This window comes from Hyperoodon ampullatus, assembly GCF_949752795.1.
Source record: "Hyperoodon ampullatus genome assembly, chromosome: 8".
Taxonomy (NCBI): Eukaryota; Metazoa; Chordata; class Mammalia; order Artiodactyla; family Ziphiidae; genus Hyperoodon; species Hyperoodon ampullatus.
Window position 1 is genome coordinate 7642697 of NC_136921.1, and position 23297 is coordinate 7665993.

Sequence of the window (23297 nt, forward strand, 5' to 3'; positions counted from 1 at the left end):
ATCAAGTAGGGACAAGCTCAAGAGGCAAGAACAAAGCCTCAGCAAACACTGTGCAGGAGGATACGGGAAGGAAAAAAAGACCATGCAGTGTTAGGTATCTCTAGCCCTAACCTTTCACCTAAAATCAAATTCACTGACTGTAGCTTTCTCCACATTCACTTTCTCTGAAGCAGAAAGGAGAAAGAGCTAGGTTCTTTTTGGGGAGATTATCCATTTGCTCAATAAGGTTAAAAACTAAAGTGAAGTTTGGTAAAGCAATGGTCATATCACAGAGGTCTTTGTATCTCAAGAGCAATAAAAGGCTATGAAAAGATTTACGCAAGAAAGTGTCCAGGATGAAATCTGCACTGTAGAAAGATCATTCAGGATGCCAGGAAGAGAATGAATCAGTAAGAGCTAAAGAGAAAGGAGGGGTGTTATAAATCTAACAGATTGTATGTATCTACATACCAGTAGAGAAGAGAGAGCAGTAATAATAAGTATATGCACTGACATGAAAAAATAACAATATGTTAAGTGTTCAAGACAGGTTATAGAATACAGAGAATATAATTATATTAAACACATTTTAAAATACATTCTTAGTGGGTACCTATAGATATGCCCACAGATGTTCATATTCTGAATGGTGGAATTATGAGTAATTCTTTTCCCAGTAAGTTACTAATTGGTGTTAACAAAGATAGCACTGGCAAAGAAAAAAAAATGGACAAATTCAGAAGTTTCAAATATTGAAGTCAAAAAAGGGAAAGACTGAAAAATCTTCATTCGCTCCCACAGTGAAGTCACTGTGACTTGAAGAGTACAGTTATAGAAGTGTGGCGAAGGACAGAGCCCGATTTCAGTGGTTGGGAGGTGAGGAAAGGAAGACGACAGATGCAGTCAACTTCTTCTAGACTCTTAGCTGCGAAAAGGTGAAGAGAAATGAAGCAGAGTAGAAAGAAAATTTCCCCTTTTATTTTAGACGAAAATATCCTAATGGAAAAGTACTAACAGAATTAAAAAGTAAAGAAACAATTTAACAAAAATATGATAGAAATGAAGCTCTGAGAAGGCAGGGTGGATGGGGGCTTCAGAGAACAAATGGAAAAAAAAACTATGCCTATCCACTTGTGACAAGAGCAAAGCATGTCCAAATGACTTAAGATACGTGCAAATTTATTTTTGTAGGGTCTTCTTTGGGGAGGTGGGGAGGAATAGTAAGCTGTGGGGAATTCACATTGATGGCCTCCATTTTCTCAAATAAGTAGGCAAATGACAGCAGACGACAGGGTAAGGTTTGAGAAGAATGAAAAAAAGTTAGCTGCTGTGATCTACAATAGTATTGTTTTTTTAAAAAAAATAAACTTTATTTAGGAATAATTATGGATTTATAGAAATGTTACAAAGACATTACAGAAAGTTCCCTCAGTTTACCCTAATATAAACAACTTACATTACCACAGTACATTTGTCAAAACTAAGACACCAACATTGGTACACCACTAGTAACTAAACTTGGATTTAACCAGTTTTTCCAACAATGTCCTTGTTCTGTTCCAGGACCTAATCCAGGACACCACACTGCAGCTAGCTACACTAGTTCTGAAGGCCCAGTCAAGATGGAGATGGCATCTATCTGCATGGTTGTGGGCTTCTTTCTCCAACTTAGCAGCCTGGGTAGAGGGCAGAGAGAGCTGACAACAGGACTGAACCTGGGTTAGGATTTTGTCAACAAAACGGAAGAAAAAGAGGGCAAAGTGGAGGATGCTGGCAAAAGTGTGACTGAAGCACAGTGAGGAAGGAAGTAAAAACAGAAGATAGTTTACAAATTTGAGATGTTGCTAATGTCAAAAAGCAAGTATAGTAGGAATAAAAATGAAAGCACTAGACGAATTAGAGATGGAGGTAAGTCAAGGAACCAGGAGCCTGGGAAGACTGGATCAGTCATCCTATGGACTCTGAAGTAACTTCCGAATAATGGCAGAGAGAATAAAGAAGAAAATGAAGGATGACGCCACAGGGTCTATATCTGATAATGAGGGGAACAGATAGTTGTATTGTCAGACAGCATGAACTTCAGAGGAAAAGAGATTTTGCAAAAAGGAGGAGGAACAATGGCTAAAGTGACTATACCTAATCTATCATCTAAGCCAGAAAATGTTTGTGTGAAGAGATATTAATAATTACATAGAGACAACAGGCTGAATGGTCATCTGAGTAAAGAAACAGAACAGGCATGTGAATGGAAGAGGATGAAGATCCTGAGGCTGTCTGCTGATTCACCTACCCCTGTGCAGGAAAACAGTACTGATAACCTCAGAGGGATAAAGGGAAGGTAAACTTATCAGGGCAAGATGGGCTTCAGTTACCTTAACAACACTGAAAAACATCCTTTGAATAGCTTAACACATGAAGAGGTAATAACACTCTCAACCTCTCTACTTCGGCCTCTACTCTCCTTTGGCTCCTCCAATTCTAAGGATAAGGACCTCAGAGAAAGGTCTACCCTCAAATTTCAAATAGAGTTTACTTAAAAATAGCCGAGAGAATACTTCTACATACCTGCTATTTCAGACCTTGTCCATTATCCAAAATTCCTTGTAAGTGAATTCAAGTAAAATATTTCTTCTGCAGTTAATACCAGAAAGTTGTTCTTCTTCGATAAACTGCATCCTGTGCCTGACAATGAACTTTATTTAATCTGGCCTTTTTGTCAACTTTTTAAAAACTCTAAGCTAAATCACTCCTCACTAGCAATTATTTTATCTCTGATTACTAGTATATAATTATTTTTCTTTTTTTCTGTATATTTTTCTAGTTTTCCTGACATCCTCAGCTCCTCTTTGGGACCTCATCTATCACTCTGTGTGTACATGAGTACATGTTCAAGGGTGAAGAAAGAGAAGAAATCAACCTAGCCTTTTCTTACTGCTGGGTTTGCAACAAAGAAAAGGGAGACCCTGGCCTCACACAACCTGGCACCGTGTTGAGGAGTCAGATGTCTTCTGGGCACACGCAATCACTATCAACATGAGCTAGCTACAGATCTACATAGTAAGTTCTGTCTGGACAAAGACAGCCAGGAGAAGCCAAAGCAGAATCAAAATCCAGCATAATGGCTAATTATGAAAGTTTTACTCTGAAAGTGTTCCCAATATTGCTTCCCAGGAGAAGTCTTGATATACTGATTAGCTACCACTATTATACTAACAATTCAAAACACATACTCCTTTGAAAACCCCCTGAATCTTTCTTATAAACAGTATCTACTACTGCAAATCTCCCTTACCTGGGTATGTAAAAATTACCCAGAAAAAAACTATGGCAAACCTGGAATGAAGTCCAACCGGTACCATGCATGTGGTCTGTCAAAAGACTAACACAGAATGAACACCAAGGAACCTGAATCTGCCTCCACCTTCCCAACCTCTATTTTCCCAAAAGCAGAAAAAAGAGCTACTCCTCTAGCACTCTTTACATGTACCAAATAAATAGTTCTGTGCCCATTCCAGCAAACAGCTATTTTTATCTTAGCCAAATCTGGATTAAGGTAACACAAAACTGGGGAATTCCCTGGCGGTCCAGGGGTTAGGATCCTGCTCTTTCACTGTTGAGGACGAGGGTTCAATCCCTGGTCAGGGAACTAAGATCCCACAAGCCGTGGGGTGCAGCACACACACCCCCAACAACAACAACAAAAAGATAACACAAAATTAATAACTCCATTCCTGCAAATTAGTTCAACCACTTCAAAAAACAGTTTGGCAATATCTATTACATCTAAACATACACCTATCCAGCGATCACACAATCCACTGCTAGATATACATGCAAGGAAAATGTCTACTAAGAGAAAAGTATAAGATATTCATAGTAGCTTTATTCATAACTACCAAAACCTGACATTTGGCTAGTATGTTTATCAACGCAAATGTCCATCAACAGATGAATGAATAAACAAATACAGGGGAACTTCAAGGTTGGTGAAGGTGTGGAAACAATGGCACACCAAAGAGCTGTGAAGCTCTGCATTCCTTCCCACATACCTTGCCCTATGCATCTCTTCCAATCTGGCTGTTACTGAGTTAGATAACATCATTAATAATGAGACAAACTGACACCATGTGTTTCCTGATGTAATACACTAAGAAGGACATGGCATCACTTATGTTATATTCCTAACAATAATGCATAAACTGAAATTAATCTTGAAAAAAAATCAGATAAGCCCAAATGGATAGACATAAAATCAACCAACCTCAGTCACTAAAAATACCAATGTCATAAAAGACAAAAGCTGAAGAACCATCCCAGATTAAGAGAGACTATAGAGATACAAAAACTACGTGCAAGTATGATTCTTAACTCCATCCTGAACCAGCAAAAAATATGCTATAAGACACATTAAAGGGACAAATAGAATAATTTGAATAGGAGCTATGGATTAGACAATGGTATTGTATCAATGTTACTTTTTTATGATTCTGAAATTTTTACTGTGATTATGCAGAAGAATGTTCTTATTCTTACAAGGTAACACTAAAATATTTAGAGGAAAAGGAGCATGAGGTCTGTAATGAACTCTCAAATGGAACAGAAAAAAATTACATAAATTTAAAATTATATTAAAAATTATATACATACATATGTGCATATAAGGAGAAAGAAAAAAGAAAATGAAAGATAAAGTAAATATGAGGAAATGTTAAAAACTGGTGACTAGGGAATTCCCTGGCAGCCCAGTGGTTAGGACTCTGTGCTTCCACTGCAGGAGGCACAGGTTCAATCCCTGGTCGGGGAACTAAGATCCAGCATGCCACGCGGCCAAAAAAAAAAAAAAAACTAGTGACCAAACTGGGTGAAGGGCATATGGAAAGTCTAAGTAATTTTTTGCAACTTTTCTGTAAGTTTGAAATTATTTCAAAATAAAAATTTTTTTAATTGTAGTATATTTATACAACAAAATACTCACCAACAAAAAAGAAAAGAACCAACTACTGATAACTGCAACAATATTACATGAATCTCAGACATTGTATCAAGCAAAAGAAGCCAGTCACCAAAGAATATATACTATATGATTTCTATAATGTTCAACAGGTAAAATAATCAATTTCGACAGATGTCAGAACACTGCTCACCATGGAAGTAGGGACTACTTACTGCAAAGAAGACGACGGAATCTTTTGGGGTGCTAGAAATGCTCACTATCTTGATTTAGGTGGTGACTACAGAACCACATGCACATGTAAAAAATTTTCCGAGGACTTACCTGGTGGTCCAGTGGTAAAGAATCTGCCTTACAATGCGGGGACGCGGGTTCGATCCCTGGTCAGGGGACTAAGATCCCACGTGCTGCGGGGCAACTAAGCCCGCGTGTCACAACTACTGAGCTCGCACACTGCAAACTACAGAGCCCACGTGCCCTGGAACCCACTCGCCACAAGTAGAGAAGAGAAAACCCGCACGCCACAACGAGAGAAGCCCGCGTGTCACAACGAAGATCCCGCACACCGCAACTAAGATCTGACGCAGCCAAAAATAAATTGAATAAATAAATAAATAATAAATCTTTAAAAAAGAATTTTCCAACTATACACTGCATATTTGTGCACATATTTACTATATCTTATACCTCAATTTTTAAAAGGTTAAAATAAACCATAAATGATTTAGCTAGAGGGAAAAAAGGTACAATTAAAAATATTTTAATAGACATGAAGCAAAACTATTTTAAATGCAAATCTTCTGATAACAAATATTAAATTCACTCCCTACTTAAATTTCTGTCATTAAAAAATTTTTGTAACACTATTTTGATAAAATAATCTGTAAATCTGTTGACTCTTTTAAGACCATAAACAAGTCCACATTCAAATGAACCAAGACTCAGTCACTAGGCTAAAATACGTAGGTCTCAGATGCATTTTTTTCAAACTTCAGAAAAAGGCTAAGTGAAACTATGAAAAGAAAAGGTCCAACCATGAGAGGGGAACCACATATACCACATCACTTATAATTGTATTAAGACTGTAAGCAATCTTGTAAAAACAGCACATTCTCTCAACAGACTACAGGTACAATAATGTCTGCACACAAAAGTATAATTATACATACAGTCAACCCTTGGTACCCGAGGGGGACTGGTTCCAAGACCCTCTGTGGATACCAAAATCCAGGGATGCTCAAATCCTTTACATTCGGCCTTCCACATCCAAGAATATGGAACCCATGGATACAGAGGGCCAACTATATGTCATAAATAGACAAAGACAACATAAAAATAAAGAAATGTTCATGAGGTGGGATTAATGATTTTTTTCTATTTCCATAATTTGCAGTAATATTCTTCAAGTACTTTTATAACAATGTGTATCTTAACACCCACAAGAAGCGTTTGCCTCCCGTTTGAAATACTTTTACAGCCCAAACATAAATGTCAAAGAAAGTTAATTTCTTTTGAACATTAACCCGGTTTAAAAAAACAATTTTAAGGTACAAAAATAAAAGGAAATTCTCCTCCCACCTATTATAGCAGAAAACACATTTTCCTTCTGCACCCATCTGTAATGACAATACCAGATCTCTTCATTTTTAAACATGCAAACTTTTTAAAATAATTTTTAAAATACGATCTGTTAACATATCTACTAATGATAAAACTTCATAGAACAAAATCAGGCTTCCATTATTCACTTTCTTACTAAACATTTATCTTAAAGAACTGACAAAGAACTCCCCTCCCTCCCCAGGGAGCCAGAACTGTCTACATCTATCTGGATCACACACACATTTTTATACGAAACTTTGCAAAATACTATTTATTTCTATGTTAATTATCCTTTTCATGGAATATCTTCAAAAAAATTATAGATGCTCTGTTGGCTTTTCTCATCCTAAAAAGAATTTAAATTCCTAATTTACAGTGTTGAAATAAACACTGCAATCCAGAACAGTCTGAATCACTACCCATTGCCATGAAACTAAGGTCAACTTTATTCCTAACAGCCCCAAAGCAAGATAAATGGATAGACACATATTATAATGACCATACCTTGGAATATCCTCATCAATAAAAACACCTAATTACTGACACATGCAGCAACATGGATGTATCACAAATATGATGCTGAGCAAAAGAAGCCAGACCCAAAAAGAATACATACTGAATAATTCCATTTATATAAAATTGTAGAAGAGGCAAAATTATCTATAGTCACAGAAAACAAATCAGTGGTGGGACAGGGGAAATGACTGCAAAAAAGGAGGAGGAAGGTTCTGTGAGTGATGAAAATGCTACCTATCTTGACTGTGGTTACGGTCCCATGAGTATATACACTTGTCAAAACTCATCAAGATGTACACTTAATACAAGTCTACTTAAAATGAAGGCATTTTACTGTATATAAATTAAACCTCAGAAAGTTAATTTTTAAAAAGACTAAGCTTACTAAAAGTAGACTGCCTCCCTCAAAAAGCAATGCATTTCAAGACTAACATTCTATATTTCTTTTATGTTACACTGCCTTTCTTTAAATCTATTAAAATTGATGTTAAACAACGTTTTGGATAATACTTAAAACTGAGAAACACTCTCTAGAACTGTACCCATTAACCACATGTGGCTCTATCAAGTTAAATTAATTAAAATTTTAAATCTAGTTCCTTGTGGGGGAGGGAGGAGAGTAACTTTACAGTGGACAAACCTGACAAAGTATGAAAGTCAACCAAGTATCAAAGTTAATGTTAACAGCGATAATCAGTCAATATTAACAGTTATAAATCAGTATATGCTCTTGATATGATGTGATGAAAATGGCACTTTACCTCTGTGGTCTTCCTCCCCAAAACCCATGACCCATAACCAGGAGAAAAACATCACACAAATTCCAACAGAGAAGCATTCTACAGAATGCTTAACCAATACTCCTCAAAACTGTCAAGATTGTTAAAAACAGGGAAGTCTGAGAAACTACCACAGCCAAGAGGAGCCTATGGATACCTGACTAAATGTAACGTGATGTCCTGGATTGGATTCTGACATAGGAAAATAAACTCAGGAAAACTAAGGAAATCTGAATAAACTACAGACTTAGTTAATAAGCAATACTGGCTAACTAATTGTAAAAAATGGACAATAGTAATGTAGGAGGTTAACGATACAAAACCTGGGTGTGGTATACATGGGAGCTCTCTGTACTATCTTCTCAGTTTCTCTGTGAATCTAAAACTGTTCTCAAAAATAAAACCTGTAAAAATAAGACAACTTGAGTTGTAATAAAAAAGTAAAGGTTTTCTACATTTTAAAAAATGCGATTCCCTCAGTCACACTAACCACGTCAAGTGCTCCACAGTCACATGTGGCTAGTGGCTACAGTATTTGACAGTGCAGATTTATAGAACACTTCCATCATAGCAGAAAATTCCGTGGGACAGCGCTGGTGAAGACGACTATTTTTATGGGACCATTTTAGAAGAGTATTTTGTAACTGATTGCACCTTAGGAATAAATCTGTATCTACCCAGAATTAAAAACCCTCACTGAAATCTAAAAATCCTCAATGATATGTTTATTCCAGTTTCTATTTCAAACAACTACATTTTTTTTTGGAAAACTCTTTTTAAAAAGTTAACGTAGGGCTTCCCTGGTGGCGCAGTGGTTGACAGTCCACCTGCCGATGCAGGGGACACGGGTTCGTGCCCCAGTCCGGGAAGATCCCACATGCCACGGAGCGGCTGGGCCCGTGAGCCATGGCCGCTGAGCCTGTGCGTCCAGAGCCTGTGCTCCGCAATGGGAGAGGCCACAACAGTGAGAGGCCCGCGTACCGCAAAAAAAAAAAAAAAAAAAAAGGCAACGTAATATCAATATATATAAGTGTTAATACTGAAAAATGTTCCACTCCCCAGAGCAGCAATTCCCCGAAACACTTTCAAGATATCCAAGATGGCAAAACTGTTAATACTAAGATATTCTTTGCATTTTTCACTATATTGGCACTGCACTAATCATGGGTAAAACTGCTGGCACCTTAGCATCATTCAAATTAATGGCACCAAACTACTGTAGTCTTCGCTGCCATGTGCCATATATTCACGAGAGGAAAAAAAGCCAGGTTTACTTAAGAATGCCCTTGATAAAGCAGTAAAAATTATTAATTTTTATTAATCTTGGTCCCTGTGTACACAGCTAATATTCTTCATGTGATGAAATGAGAAGTACACATAAAGCACTTCAGCTGCATACCAAAGTCTCAAAGAAAAGCATTTATGTGACAGCTTTGAGTTACAAACTCAGCTAACTGCTTCTGCTCATGAAACATCATATTGACTTGAAAGAGCTGACACACAAATAAAATTATCCAGACCTGGGTATATAGCAGACCTTTTTTTCAAAAATGAATGAAACAAGACTGTCACTTTAAGGAAAACAATTGATAGTACTTGTTGCCAATTATAAAACTTGAGCTTTCAAGCAAAAGTTAAAATTTTAGAAAACTTCTATTCATTACCATGAGCTTGACGAGTTTTTCTAGTACTTATACGTTCCAATAAGTAACGGCTTTTCTGATGGGTGTTGATATTAATGAATGTGTTTTTTTGATACTGTATAAAATATCCATTTAATGCACAAGATAGACCAACAGATTTTAATGTAATGGAATATAAAAGTGCATTGATATAATTCAAATATCACATTGCAACTAACCTTTATAAACTACTACTTGTCGAATTTTAGTGTAATATCAAAGAAAATCTGCAATTATCTGAAAAAGCTCTTAAAATATTCCTCCCTTTTCCAACTACATACACATCTCTGTGAGGATAAATCTCCTGCACAGACTTCAACTAATACAATAAACAGCAACGGGTTGAATGCAGAAGCAGCTGTGAGATTCCAGCTGCCTTCTACAAAGCAAGACATAAAAAGCAATTTATGAAAAGGTAAAACAGTGTCACTCTTCTCAGCAAATTTTTTTAGAAATGTTTTAGAAAATAGGTATTTTTCATTAAAAATGTATTTATGTTAACATGTAAAGAAACTATTGCTTTTTTTTTTTTTTAAAGAAGATGTTGGGGGTAGGAGTTTATTAATTAATTAATTTATTTTTGCTGTGTTGGGTCTTCGTTTCTGTGCGAGGGCTTTCTCTAGTTGTGGCAAGCGGGGGCCACTCTTCATCGCGGTGCACGGGCCTCTCACTATCGCGGCCTCTCTTGCTGCGGAGCACAGGCTCCAGACGCGCAGGCTCAGTAGCTGTGGCTCACGGGCGTAGTTGCTCCGCAGCATGTGGGATCCTCCCAGACCAGAGCTCGAACCTGTGTCCCCTGAGGCAGATTCTCAACCACTGTGCCACCAGGGAAGCCCGCTATTTTTAAATAAATTAATAAATCATTTTAAATTTCTCAATATCAGAAAGATAGATATAACTGAAAAACCAAAAGCTCTTTGGGGTCCTCTAACTCTTAAGAAGGTAAAGGAGTCCTAAGATAAAAAGTTGAGAACATCTATCTCAGAGAAAGAGGAAAAAATGACAAATAAAAGAAATACATAAATTAACTTAAAATGAACAAACATACATACCCTGGAAAGCATATCAAGAGGCATAAAATATCCCTGACAACAAGAACACCAAGATCCAAATATGACACTTATTCAAAGAATATCTAGGGTTTTAAAAATGTATCTTTTCCAAGGACAGAGAAACTTTCCACATTTTGAAATTTACTTATATGATTTCTTGACTGCCTCTACCACTAGGCTGTAAGTCCCATGAAGGTAGGTGTTTTGCTCACCACTATGGCTAGCCCAGCACCTGGAACAAAGCAGGTATTCAAATAATTGTCGGACTGAAAACAAAACAAAACAAAAGACAGAGGACTTAAAAACAGAACCCACCAAGGCCTCTATTCAAATTATAAAGATGACGTTTTACAATCAAAATGTATCTATTTACATAGCAATAACAATCATAACCGCTACCATTTATTGAAGGTCTATTTACTATGTGCCAGGCATTTGTATTGGGCATTTTACTTTTAATTCCCAAATCACCATGGGATATACTTTACAGTAAGGAAAGTAAGCCTCCAAGAGGTTAACTTATTTATCTAAAGTTACAGGTAGTAAATGACAGAAAATTAAACCCACATTTCTCTGCTTAATAGCCACAAGCTTTTTCTCTACATACTGACATAGTGCTCAAAACTGCTTGGTTACCTTTCTTTTTTTCCCCATTTCCTTGCAATTTTCAGGGGAATTCATTTTGTGGAAGTCCTTTTTCTCCTTTTTCCAATCTCCTTCTCTTTTCCACTATCCTCCAACTTCTACCCCTCTGCATCACTCAATTAAGCAATACAGTGAGCTCTCTGGTTGAGGAACAGTGTATCTTCTCATAACACACTATCAGAAACTTCATTAACAATGACAGAAGTAATATGAAAGATTAAATAAAGAGTGTCAGATTCCAGAACATGAATTAAGGCTCTCTGACCCATTGATCTTGCAAGACGGCTTCATCCAGTTACTCAACTGGCCACCGTCTGGGTAACAACATCTCAATTCCCAAGGGGCTGACCATGAAATCTGGATGTAACCATCTCTTCAAGGACTGAGCCATGATTTGCCAATTATTAAGTACCAAGACAGTACTTCTGCCAATTCTTTGTCAGTCTCTGCAAGCAAAGGACCAATACTGAAGTGGCCAGAGCTCCCAAGACTTCCTCCAGGTTCAGGACAACTAGAATAAAAGGAGCTTTGTTCCCAAAGAACATACTGGCCACAATATCACTAAAAGAAAAAGCTATTACTGTTACTGCCATTCTCCCCACTGTTTCTGAACAATATATAAATGTTTCTCTTTTTTCCCCCTTTTGGTGAAAGGAGAATAAAAGTAGCAACCACTTAACTATTCAAGGAAAAATTACAGTGCCATAAACATTACCATATCATTTGATAATCTCACCACAAGCCAATCCTTTCCAGAGAGCGATGCCCAGAGTCTGTGAAAGTTTTACACTGATTATGTGGAAATTTTTTTAAGCCTCACAAAGCCCTACATATGCTTTACCTCAACATCCAGATTAAAGAATATGTACAATATAAGAAAGGACTCTTCCACCTTAAAAATGAATTTAGCTGCAATCTGCTAAAGAAACCTTGGCTGGAAAAAAAAAAAAATCATAGGAGGTCACATCTGTGGTCTGTCATTCCATACATCATTCTATAATAGATCACTTTGATTAGTAATTCCTATGCTTTGCATCAAACAAAATCTGGATACACTGATATACTAACATAACAAGATGTGAGTTATAAAAAATGACTTAAGCAATTAGATGCTACCAAGTACATACAAGCTACAAACAAAAATAAAGAGAACTTCAAAATGCTCCATTAAAAAAAAAAGTTTGCGGGGCTTCCCTGGTGGCACAGTGGTTAAGAATCCACCTGCCAATTCAGGTGACAAGGGTTCAAGCCCTGGTCTGGGAAGTTCCCACATGCCGCGGAGCAACGAAGCCCGTGCACCACAACTACTGAGCCTGCGCTCTAGAGCCCGCGAGCCACAACTATGGAAGCCTGCGTGCCTAGAGCCCATGCTCCACTACAAGAAAAGCCAATGCAATGAGAAGCCCATGCACCGCAACAAAGAGTAGCCCCCACTGGCCGCAACTAGAGAAAGCACACACCCAGGAAGACCCAACGCAGCCAAAAATAAATAAATAAATTTTTTAAAAAGTTTGCTTCAATATTACCTAATAATTCTAGTATAGAAAAACATGTAATACAAAAGTTTATACTGTCTCCCTGATCCTTTCCCAAAAGCGAAAGTCCCTGCTACCACTCAAATAATGTGAATATAGATTCATATATAGAAGTCCTACCCTTCAAATTCTCTATGGCTTCCTCATAATCAAGTGTTACTTAATACTGTAAAAAGTACACAGAAATTAAAATTTATAATAGCAATCAATGAAAAATAAATAAACAATGAATTTTTCCACAAACTAAGTGTCTTATTTGCTTATGTTCATTTACTAAACCTTTACTTTAGATGGTCCTCTGAACCCCCAAATCAAGAAGTTTTGTTAAACACTGCCCTAGGAAGTTCCAAGAATGCTTGGTGAGACCTACTAGGCCTCATTCACCAAAAAGATACGCATATATTTTAACTCTTCAGGACACGTAAATTGAAACCGACAAGATATATACAGGAATTTTTCTAGGAAAAGGAAAAACATCTAGAAGCTTCTATGGGATTCTGACTCAAAAAGGCTACATTCCACCTCCTCTGAGACCTGCCCCCACTCTTAGGAGTGGGACCTTTCAAGACCCCAACCCCATGGCCACACTAATTGGACCAATAATGGAAATTTGGACCAAGTTCAACCAATCAAATTTTCCCTCCCAGGAATCTGAAGTGGGGACACTGAGCTAGTAACCAGTTGGCTAGTGGCACTAGAGCTTAAGTTTATATGTGGCTCCAAGAATGAAGTAGCAATTTTCTTCTGTTTTTGTTAAAGCAGAAAAGACCAGAGTGTGGAAAGACAACTAAAGCAAGATATAAAGAGACAAGAGATGACACCTACTAGCCAGCAAGGAGAAAAGTGCTCTCTGGACCACCGTGTCTCCTGAATGCTTCCCAGTTTCCGGTTCATGTCCTTCATGAAGCCAGCTGCTCTTGGGTGCCTTAAGGTACCTCCTTACCCTTCCCCTCAAAGCACTCCTCTTCCTGTGTCATGCCATCAAAAAATCATTATGACAATTTAAGACACAAATTCCCACCAGGATCAATGCAGAAAGGGTATGATTACTCTCACGGTTCATAAGGGATCTGAGTGGTACCAGAGAAGTTGTTTCTATCTACCATCTATAACTTCAGGAGAAATAATAGGACAAAAATAACCGGAGCCTTAAAAGCAAAAATTATCTGTTTGCATAAGCCCTCGGGCTTTGTGCTTCCCTTCAAAACTTACCTGTTCAAAAGTTCTGCTGGTTCACAGCAGGAGGTTTGAGCAGACTTTATTCAGGTCCTTTTAACACTGTAAATAATAAAAGTATTAAAGTAAATTACTCAGCAATCTCTTAGGAAACGTTAGAAATGTAATTTTTATCATGAACGTTTTATAAGAAATGGATTCCAAACCTGGTTAAAATATTAGAATCACCTGATATGCTTATAATCTAGATACCCTGTCCTAACAACTAAAGAGTCTCTCTCAGTAGCTCTGGAATGGGACTGAAAAATATATTTTTTTAACCGAAGTTCTAAGTGATTCTGATGAAGCTAACAAATGAGCACCACTACAGGGTTTCAGGAAATGATTATTTGGGGTTTTCATCCAAAACTACATTACAGGGATTTGGTATTAACTTTTTTAACATATCTGATAGAAAATGACAGCTAGCAAGACGGCAATACAGCATGTATGCTATGCAAATAATCAATGAGCCCCAAGATGTATGACCACTGCCAAAACGTCCAAGGAGCAAAGCTCCAGATGTGCTTTCAGCTGCAAAATCACAACCTTCTTTTAATGCTCTGATGAGACAATATCTTAAAAATCCACAAGATGGTGATATTTCAAGTGACAAGGAATGGACTGAAACAACAGCCCTAAGTGATTTCTTAGCTAAAACCAAATGATGCTTTGAAGGCTGCTGCTAAAAAGTCAAAAAACAGTAAAAATTAAAGTTGACAATTTTACTAACAGCAAGAAAGCAACCTGAAAAAGCCAATTCCACCTCTGATTTAATTTTGCAAAAAAGTAGCCATGTTACAATGTCCAAAAGGTCATCCAACTTTATCCACTGCACTCTACTTTTTTTTTTTTTTTTTGGCTGCGTTGGGTCTTCGTTGCTGCTCGTGGGCTTTCCCTAGTTGTGGCAAGCACAGGCTCTAGGCTCGTGGACTCTAGAGCACAGGCTCAGTAGTTGTGGCATGTGGGCTTAGTTGCTCTGCAGCAGATGGGATCTTCCCGGACCAGGGCTTGAACCCATATCCCCAAGCATTGGCAGGCGGATTCCTAACCACTGTGCCACCAGGGAAGTCCTGCACTCTACTTTTTATAAGAGCAAGCAGAAGCAAAAGAGGGAAGAACTAGGTAATAAAAACTCTTCTCTGGGCCTAACTCAAGAGAATAAGCTCTAGGGTATCTCCTATTATTATAACTATAAATAAAGTTCAATTTCAATGAAACTCTGTAGTTAACAAGAAAATATAAAATTGTGTTCCTTAATTACTTGAGGTAGGGAAGTGTATCATACTTTGAAAATATTTTTATAAAATTAATTTTGGCCACTTAAGAGAATATTCTTGGGGCTTCCCTGGTGGTGCAGTGGTTGCGAACCCACGACACGGGTTGGATCCCTGGTCCAGGAAGATCCCACATGCCGCGGAGCAACGAAGTCCGTGCGCCACAACTACTAAGCCTGCACTCTAGAGACCGTGAGCCACAACTACTGAGCCTGTGTGCCACAAACACTGAAGCCCGCGTGCCTAGAGCCCGTGCTCCGCAACAAGAGAAGCCACCACAATGAGAAGCTTGCGCGCAGCAACGAAGACCCAACTCGGCCAAAAATAAATAAATAAAATAAATAAATTTATTTTAAAAAAAGAGAATATTCTTTTGTTTTTCAAACCTCTCCCCTCTTCTCCCTCAACCTCAACTAAAATTATGGGCAATCCAACAAAGGTATCATTCTGTATTCCTATATAATTAATCTAATATATTTCACAGTTATCTGAGAGCATAAAAAATAATAAAATGCTATCCTGGTCAAGAAATATTAGGAGTCTAACTATAAGTACTTGTCTGTGGAATAAAAATCCACTTATATTTTTAAAGACATGTAATTCTTCAGGGCATTAAAAATGAATGGAAATATTAGGACTTAATCACCATAAAATCCTAGTGGGGGTTAAGGACGAAAAAAAAAAACTTGGGTTCAGAGTTTTACAACAATGACCAAATAATGTTAAGGCAATTCGAACTGCTGAAGAAAACAGACATTGAACTTGCCTCTAATATACCTGGATTAACACCAACATAGGCTGTAGATTCAACCTAATGAGATTGGTCCCACTATAATCTATAAGAAATAGAATAAAACAGTACTGAAAATTTAGTCGTCAGGGGCTAACAGAGAACGGCAAATGACGTCAGTCTTAAAAAATGGCACAAATCAAAGATCCTTTAGAAGGGCAAGGATAAACAGGACAGTAATAATCTGGTCACCCAAAGTGGTTCTCCCAGATAGCAATCACTATCAATAGTGTCATCTTCCAGTGTGAAGGTCAACAGAAATATAGATATATGGAATATATATAAAATGCAGAGTCATGAGAACAAATGAGCTGATATGACATCAAAGACATTATAATTTGGAACTGTGATTTCAAAAACTCACCAAAGGAACAAGAGAGAGAAATGCAATTCGTTAAAACACTATCTCCTTGCTAGCATCACTATGTCTCCTCTTGGCCAAGGAGCTCCACTCACACCCTGAAGTTGCAATTCCTAACTTCTCATGATTTTCAGGCAAGCCAAGACAAATTCTTTTCGTATATGCAACTCACCAACAAAAGCATTTCAAAGCCAAAATATTAAGTTCCTCAGATGAATTAAAATGAAAGAGGACATTTATGAAAGCTCAGTAATAAGAATATGGAGATAAGCTGAAAGGAAATCAGAAAAAAATTTTTTCCAAGAAAAAGTCTACTAGTATAAAATTAATTGAAGAACTAGCCTGAAAGGTCAAAGCTGAGGAATAAAAAACTCAGCACAGAAAGTTCTACACGTGTACAATGCTATAAAAGATATACAAACAAGTTAGGTGAACAGTCCCTGAGGAATTTAAAACTAGGCTGGACAACACAGAAATCATTAAGAGGAATTCTTTACCATTAAAAACAACGTGAGTTAATACACTTCTTCCAGGTTATATTCCTTAATGACCTGTGTTTAAATTTCAAAGGAAATTCATTTCCCTACATTTTCAAATATTCTGAAGTAATTCAAAGATCCTCTTCTTAGAAAGCAATTTCTTTTGAAAAATCCTTTTATCATCAATCTCATTTAAAAACTTTTACTTTTGAGAAAGCTATTTCATGACAATTTCCTGAAATACATTATATGAGCATCCTGAATTTTCCAAATTGGGGGAGGGGAAGGGTGTCATGTTGGAGGAAAGAGGTGTGGAAAAAGACTCCAGGACAACTGAATAACCCCGCTCATCTTAGAACCAGTGAGCTGGGTACACACTTCCTACTAGGTTCCCTTGTGATCATGCCTCTCTGGCTAGGCTTAGCCTCCATACTCTTCCTAGCCACACCTGATCTGCTCCCACTTCAGTTTCTGCCTCAGGGTCTTTGCCCTCACTTCCCCAGCCTGGAGCATTCCTCCTCCAGAGAGCCACAGGAATAGATCCTTTACCTGTGTCAGGTCTTCCCTCAAATATCAGCTTCTCCCCGTGGCCTTCCCAGGGTACTCCACCTCAAATTAACCCCTCCCCCAGCTCCCTATTATCCTAGTACCCTGTCTCATTTTTTTCCCCGCATCACTTATCACTACACTACATATCTTACCTAAGTATGTATTTATCTGTCTAGGAATGAGCTCCATGGAAACAGGAATTTTTGGTCTGTTTTGCTCCCAGTACCCACCAGTGTAGTAGGATCTCGATATTCTTCAAACAAATAAATGCACAAATGAAAGAATAAATGAATGGAAGCATACAGTCCCTTCTCCCTCCTCAGTCTCAAAATCCGAAAATGCTTTGTCCAGTATAGAAAAGGTTCAAAGCCCTTTCTTTTCTAGTGAATCACCACCATCACCAGTGTATTCCCCAGTATTAAATGTCAGAAAGACTGTGTAACATTTCTCCAGCTACATACCACTTTTACTTTTTTTTCTAGTGTCTTCTACTGATGTAACATTTGATGTTAACAGGAAAGTACATATTCCAATTTGAGCACTCTGAAAGCTGCGACACTAACTAGTTAAAACACATAAAAACAACAACAAATGAGACAACGCTTTGTGTTCTAACCAAAACAGACAAACTCTGAAAGGCCAGAGCTGCAAATATTAGAAAGATAAAAGTTAATGTTCAGAAAGAATGACAATTTTTTTTTAATCTAGAAAATCACTAGATTCTAAAAAGGAAATATTATGTGAGGAAAGAATATCTTCCATGCATACAAACTGGGAATCAAAACTGCCTATAATCCAAGGTACTTAACACTAAGTATAATCCAAGGTATACAACACTGGAGAAGAATTTGTTCACAGGTTCTGGCCCCTTCCTCAATTTCTTGCAAGTTAAACTGAAATACTTACCTTTCTTACAGAGAAATTAGGTGTGCTTAAGTGCTCTTTCAGGGAAAGAAAACATTTTTTAAAAAAACAAACAAAAAACAGTGCTAGATAAATGCAAAGCAACGTTACTGCTTCCCAAACACAGTCACACAACCTGCTTTCTTGACACCCCCCTTCTCTGGTCGCTTGGTTTATGTTTCAGCCACAAAACTGAAATATTCTGAGTGCTTCGTGGGGAACTACTGCCACTTAAGGCTAATGCCTATTTCAACCTGATGTGAACGTTCGGGTTCCAAAGCTGCCATGGGTTCTACCTTCCCAACCTCCGTCCCAGGTTCCGATCATGGATCCACCTGGCTTCAGGCCTGGTCCAGACCCAGTCCTCTCGCCACGGAAGGAATCTCCCCAGTGCAGATGCTCGGCGAGGAAGGCAAGGGCGCATCTCCCAGAGACCAGGTGTGGGGAGGAGCGCGGGCAGGAACAGCTGTCTGGCCGCAGCAGCTGTTACCCCGGGCACCCCGAGGCTGGGCGGGTGGCTGGCCCCGAGGACCAGGTAGCAGAAGGCGAGCCCTCTGGCCCTAAGCAAGCCGGCCTGACACTGGCCATCCCACCACCCTCTTCCCTTCCTCGGCTCCCCCTGCGATGCCAACGGGCCCCGGAAGAAGGGGCTCTCCAGCTCGGCGGCCGAGACGCGCCCGGGTCCGGCTTGCCCCCGGCCGGGGAGTCACTCCGACCCCGCACCTGAACCGTCCCTTCGCCTGACGCCCGAGCCGGCCGCGGCGACTGCCGGGCGGCCTGGGGGTGTCCATGCGGCTGGGCCGGGTCAGGCCGGAGCGGCGGGGACGCGAGCGCGGGCGACAGGCCCGGGAGACCCAGGCGGGACGGCGGAGCCGGGGCGCGGAGTGGAGCCGGGCAGGGGAGCGAGACCGAGTCACTGGTTACCTGCGGTCCGGGACAGGGAGTCTCTCAGAACCCAAGTCAGTCCTCAGCCTCAACAACACAAGATGGCCGACACGTCCCCACGCACGTCACGTGACAGCGTGCTCGTTCCGCCACGCCCCCTGCTCTGCCCTCGCCCCGCCTCCCCTCCCTCCCAGCTCCTCCAGCCTCCTACGACATCCTTCCTTTCCGCAGCCTCCCTCCCCTCTTTCCCGGGCACGCCTCTGCCCGAGCCCCGGATGTCAGGCTGGAGGAGGGCGGGGCCGCGGCAGAGCGCAAGCGCCTGTGGGTCCTTTGGCCGGGGCTCCCTGCCTGCCCTTGAGTTGAGTAGAGTTGGTGTCCAGAGCTGGAGCTGGGCCAAGCGCCGTGTGACTCACCGTCCTCTGCGCCCAATCCAGAGCCCATTGGCAGTTCAAAAAGCTCTGCATCATTTAGGAGCTGATTTTCCACACCAGAACTTTTCCACAGGTTTTCATGCAGCATTTTCCTGCCCGTTTGCCATCCTAGAGAAGATAGGGAAGTGACAAAAGCTGAGGTGAGGTTCAAAGCAGTTTGTCTGCTTGTTGACGGTTCCGGAAGAATTGAGAATTCATTCTAGATTACTGGAATGTGACAGCAGGGGAGGACTTTAGAGCTCCAGCTCCGTTCTAGTGCATCCGGGACTATAATTCTTTGACCTAAAAATCTCCCAATTGGGGGTTGCCAAATGAAATGCAGGCCACCAGTGATATCAGGGACATACTTACACTAAAAAATTATTCATCATTTTCCTGAAATTCAAATTTAACTGAGCGCCCTGTATTTTTTTATATATAAATTTATTTATTTAACTTTATTTTTGGCTGCGTTTGGTCTTCGTTGCTGCGCGCGGGCTTTCTCTGGTTGCGGCGAGCAGGGGCTACTCTTCGTTGCAGTACACGGGCTTCTCACTGCGGTGGCTTCTCTTGTTGTGGCACACAGGCTCTAGGCGCTTGGTCTCAGTAGTTGTGGCGCACGGGCTTAGCTGCTCCGGGCATGTGGGATCTGCCCGAACCAGGGCTCGAACCTGTGTCCTCTACATTGGCAGACAGATTCTTAACCACTGCGCCACCAGGGAAGTCCGAGCGCCCTGTATTTTTATTTGGTACGTCTGGCAACTCTACTCTTCTCAGGTCATCCCGTTCTTTCCTTGTGCCTCCAACCTCTCCCTTATTTATGGGATCCTTCCCATTAGCTTTTAAAAATACTCAAATGTCTTTCATCTTAAAAGTTAATGTTAAAAATTCCAATGCCCCCTCCAACAACCTCCCTACCTCTCTGTTCCCTTTCAAAGCCAAACATCACAAAAGAGGTGTGTATAAGCACTTTCCTGATTCCCACACCGGGCAAGCAATCATCGACCATTCTAATGTGGCTTCTATACTGACCCATCCACCAATTGCTTGCTCTAAGGACACCTCAACCTACAGGTAGATAACCGGAATTTTTCAGTCCTCATCTTGACTTAGTGCTTTCCCGTCTTCATTGTCATTGACCACTCCCTACTTTCTGAAATACGTTCTCCCTTGACCTTTATGCTGTCTCTTGCTGCTCGAAGTGATCAATGGACCAGCAGTATCAGCCTCACTTGGAAGCTTGTTATAAACGCAGAATCTTGAACAGATCCTTCACAGTCCCATTCTGCTGAACTCTAGAATCACCCACATTGCTCCCCTCCCCTTCCTCTGTCCCCTTAATTTAATGCTCCGGATATGCCCATGTATGAAGGTCCTCAAATATGCTAATTTGTTTTAGCCTTTGCACATGCTGTTCCCTCTTGTCATGATGCCATTCCCAACACTTATGCCATTTCTCACCAACCTGCATGACTCCCGCTCATCTTTAAAAGCCTAAATCATGTGTTATTGATGTGGCTTATCATGCCACATCTCTGATGCTATGCCACCTGTGCTAGTAATTTTATATATGTATAAAATATACATATACAAAATTATATATATGGTATAATTTACCTATAGTAAATTTAGTATTTTTAGTATGCAGCTTTGCAACTTTTTTTTTTTTTGAGGTATGCGGGCCTCTCAGTGTTGTGGCCTCTCCCATTGCGGAGCACAGGCTCCGGACGCGCAGGCTCAGTGGCCATGGCTCACGGGCCCAGCCACTCCGCGGCATGTGGGATCTTCCCGGACGGGGGCACGAACCCGTGTCCCCTGCATCGGCAGGTGGACTCTCAACCACTGTGCCACCAGGGAAGCCCCAGCTTTGCAACTTTTGACACATTTATACAGGTGTGTATAACTACTACTAAAATCAAGGTACAGAATAGTCCTATTGCCCACAAAAGTTCCCCCAATGATCCTTTGTAGTCAGCCCTCACACCCACTTCCAGCCCCTGAAAACATTGTTCTGTTTTCTGTCCTTATAGTTTTGCCTTATGATGTCATATAGATAAAACCATAGAGCATATAGCCTTTTGAGACTGGCTGCTTTCACTTAGCATCATACGTTTGAGATTCAGCCACACTGTTGCATGTTTCAGCACTTTCTTCTTTTTTATTGCTGAGTAGTATTTCCTTGTATGTATGCACTATATTTGTTCCTCCATTCCCCAGTTGAGGGACATTTGGATTGTTTCCATTTGGGGAGATTATGAATAAAGCTGCTATATTCATGTGCTGGTATTTGTGTGAACAAAGGTTTTTATTTCACTTGGGTAAATACCTAGGAATGAAATTGATGGTTATATGGCAAATGTTTGTTTAACTTTGTCAGAAACTGCCAAACCATTTTCCAGAGTGCCTTAGCCATAATTTTAGCCCTAAAGTATAAGCTTTCAGAGAGCAGGAAACAAATTTAAGGCATGATGATGGTGGTGATGATAAAAGCTTACGGAATCCCATGCTTTTAACCATTACACATACTGCATTATTCAACTTTGCATCCTCAGCAGCTGGCATTGTCTAGGTACACAGTAGATACTCAAAAAATACCTGTAAATTCTTGATTACCTACTCCTCAGGAAGGGCGCTTTTATTCTTTTATTCACTCTGACTCTCCTATGTTTCATCAAATAGTAGTTGTAAAATTACAGCAGTAGACTCTGCCTGCCCTAGTCAGGGATAATAACAAAGTTTCAGCTTTATTGTAACATTGATAGAAGCAGAGAATTTGAAAATAATAGATCATTAGAGGGAGGGAGGAGTAAGAGTTTAGCTCAAAATAAATTTAATTTGTAAGGAACACCGGTTGATCAACTGTGACAGATGTATTTTTCTAAAGAAAATACAACAACATCCGTTCAACACCATCTGTTCAACATACTCCTATAGAACCTTGCCACTACGTTCTCTAGAGGTAGTCCAGTTCCCCTCCCCTCAAGCCCTTATAACCAATAGACTGTGGTGGAAGTGAAATGAGATGACTCCAATGCTAGACCATAAAGGCTATAGAGCTTGTTTGCTCACAGCCTCTTTTGAAGCAAGAGCTGATGTATGGTTAAGTCCAAATGCCCTGAGGGTGCCATTCTGCAAGGAAACCGAAACAACAAGGAGAGGCCCAAGTAACTGGCCCCATCAATAGCCCCATCTAAAGTCCCAGCATCAACAATCATACACTTGAGTGAAAATTGCCACCAGATGATGCCAGCCCCAGCTGTCGAGTCACACCCAGGCATCCAAGCCCAAGACATCATGAAGCAGAGACAAGCATCCTCACTGTGCCTTGTCTGCATTCCTGATCCACCAAATCCATGAGCATAATAAAATAGTTGTTTTAAGCCACTAAATTTTGGGATAATTTGTTACACAGCAATAGTGACTGGAACATCATCGTTATAGATTGAATTGTGTACCCCCAAAAGATAGGCTGGCCTCCTAACCTCAGAATGTACCCCAGGATGTGACCTTATTTGTAGATAGGGTTTTGAGGTAATTAGGCTAAAATGAAGTCATTAGGGTGGGCCAAAATTCAATATGACACGTGTCCTTATAAAAAGAGTATATTTATACACAGACATGCATGCACAGAGAGAGAACTCCGCGTGAAGATGAAGGTAGGAAACCAGGTGATATTTCTACACCCCA

General features: G+C 39.9%; 1 protein-coding gene across 1 annotated transcript in view; it reads right to left on the bottom strand.

Annotated features, from left to right (window-relative positions):
* The window catches only part of GIGYF2 (GRB10 interacting GYF protein 2), a 130838-nt gene extending 111565 nt beyond the window's left edge, over positions 1–19273 (bottom strand). The window contains 2 exon segments of the mRNA XM_079709614.1: positions 13954–14019; positions 19240–19273. The gene's annotated coding sequence lies outside the window, so the exon portion shown is untranslated.
* Between the last annotated feature and the right edge of the window lie 4024 nt (positions 19274–23297).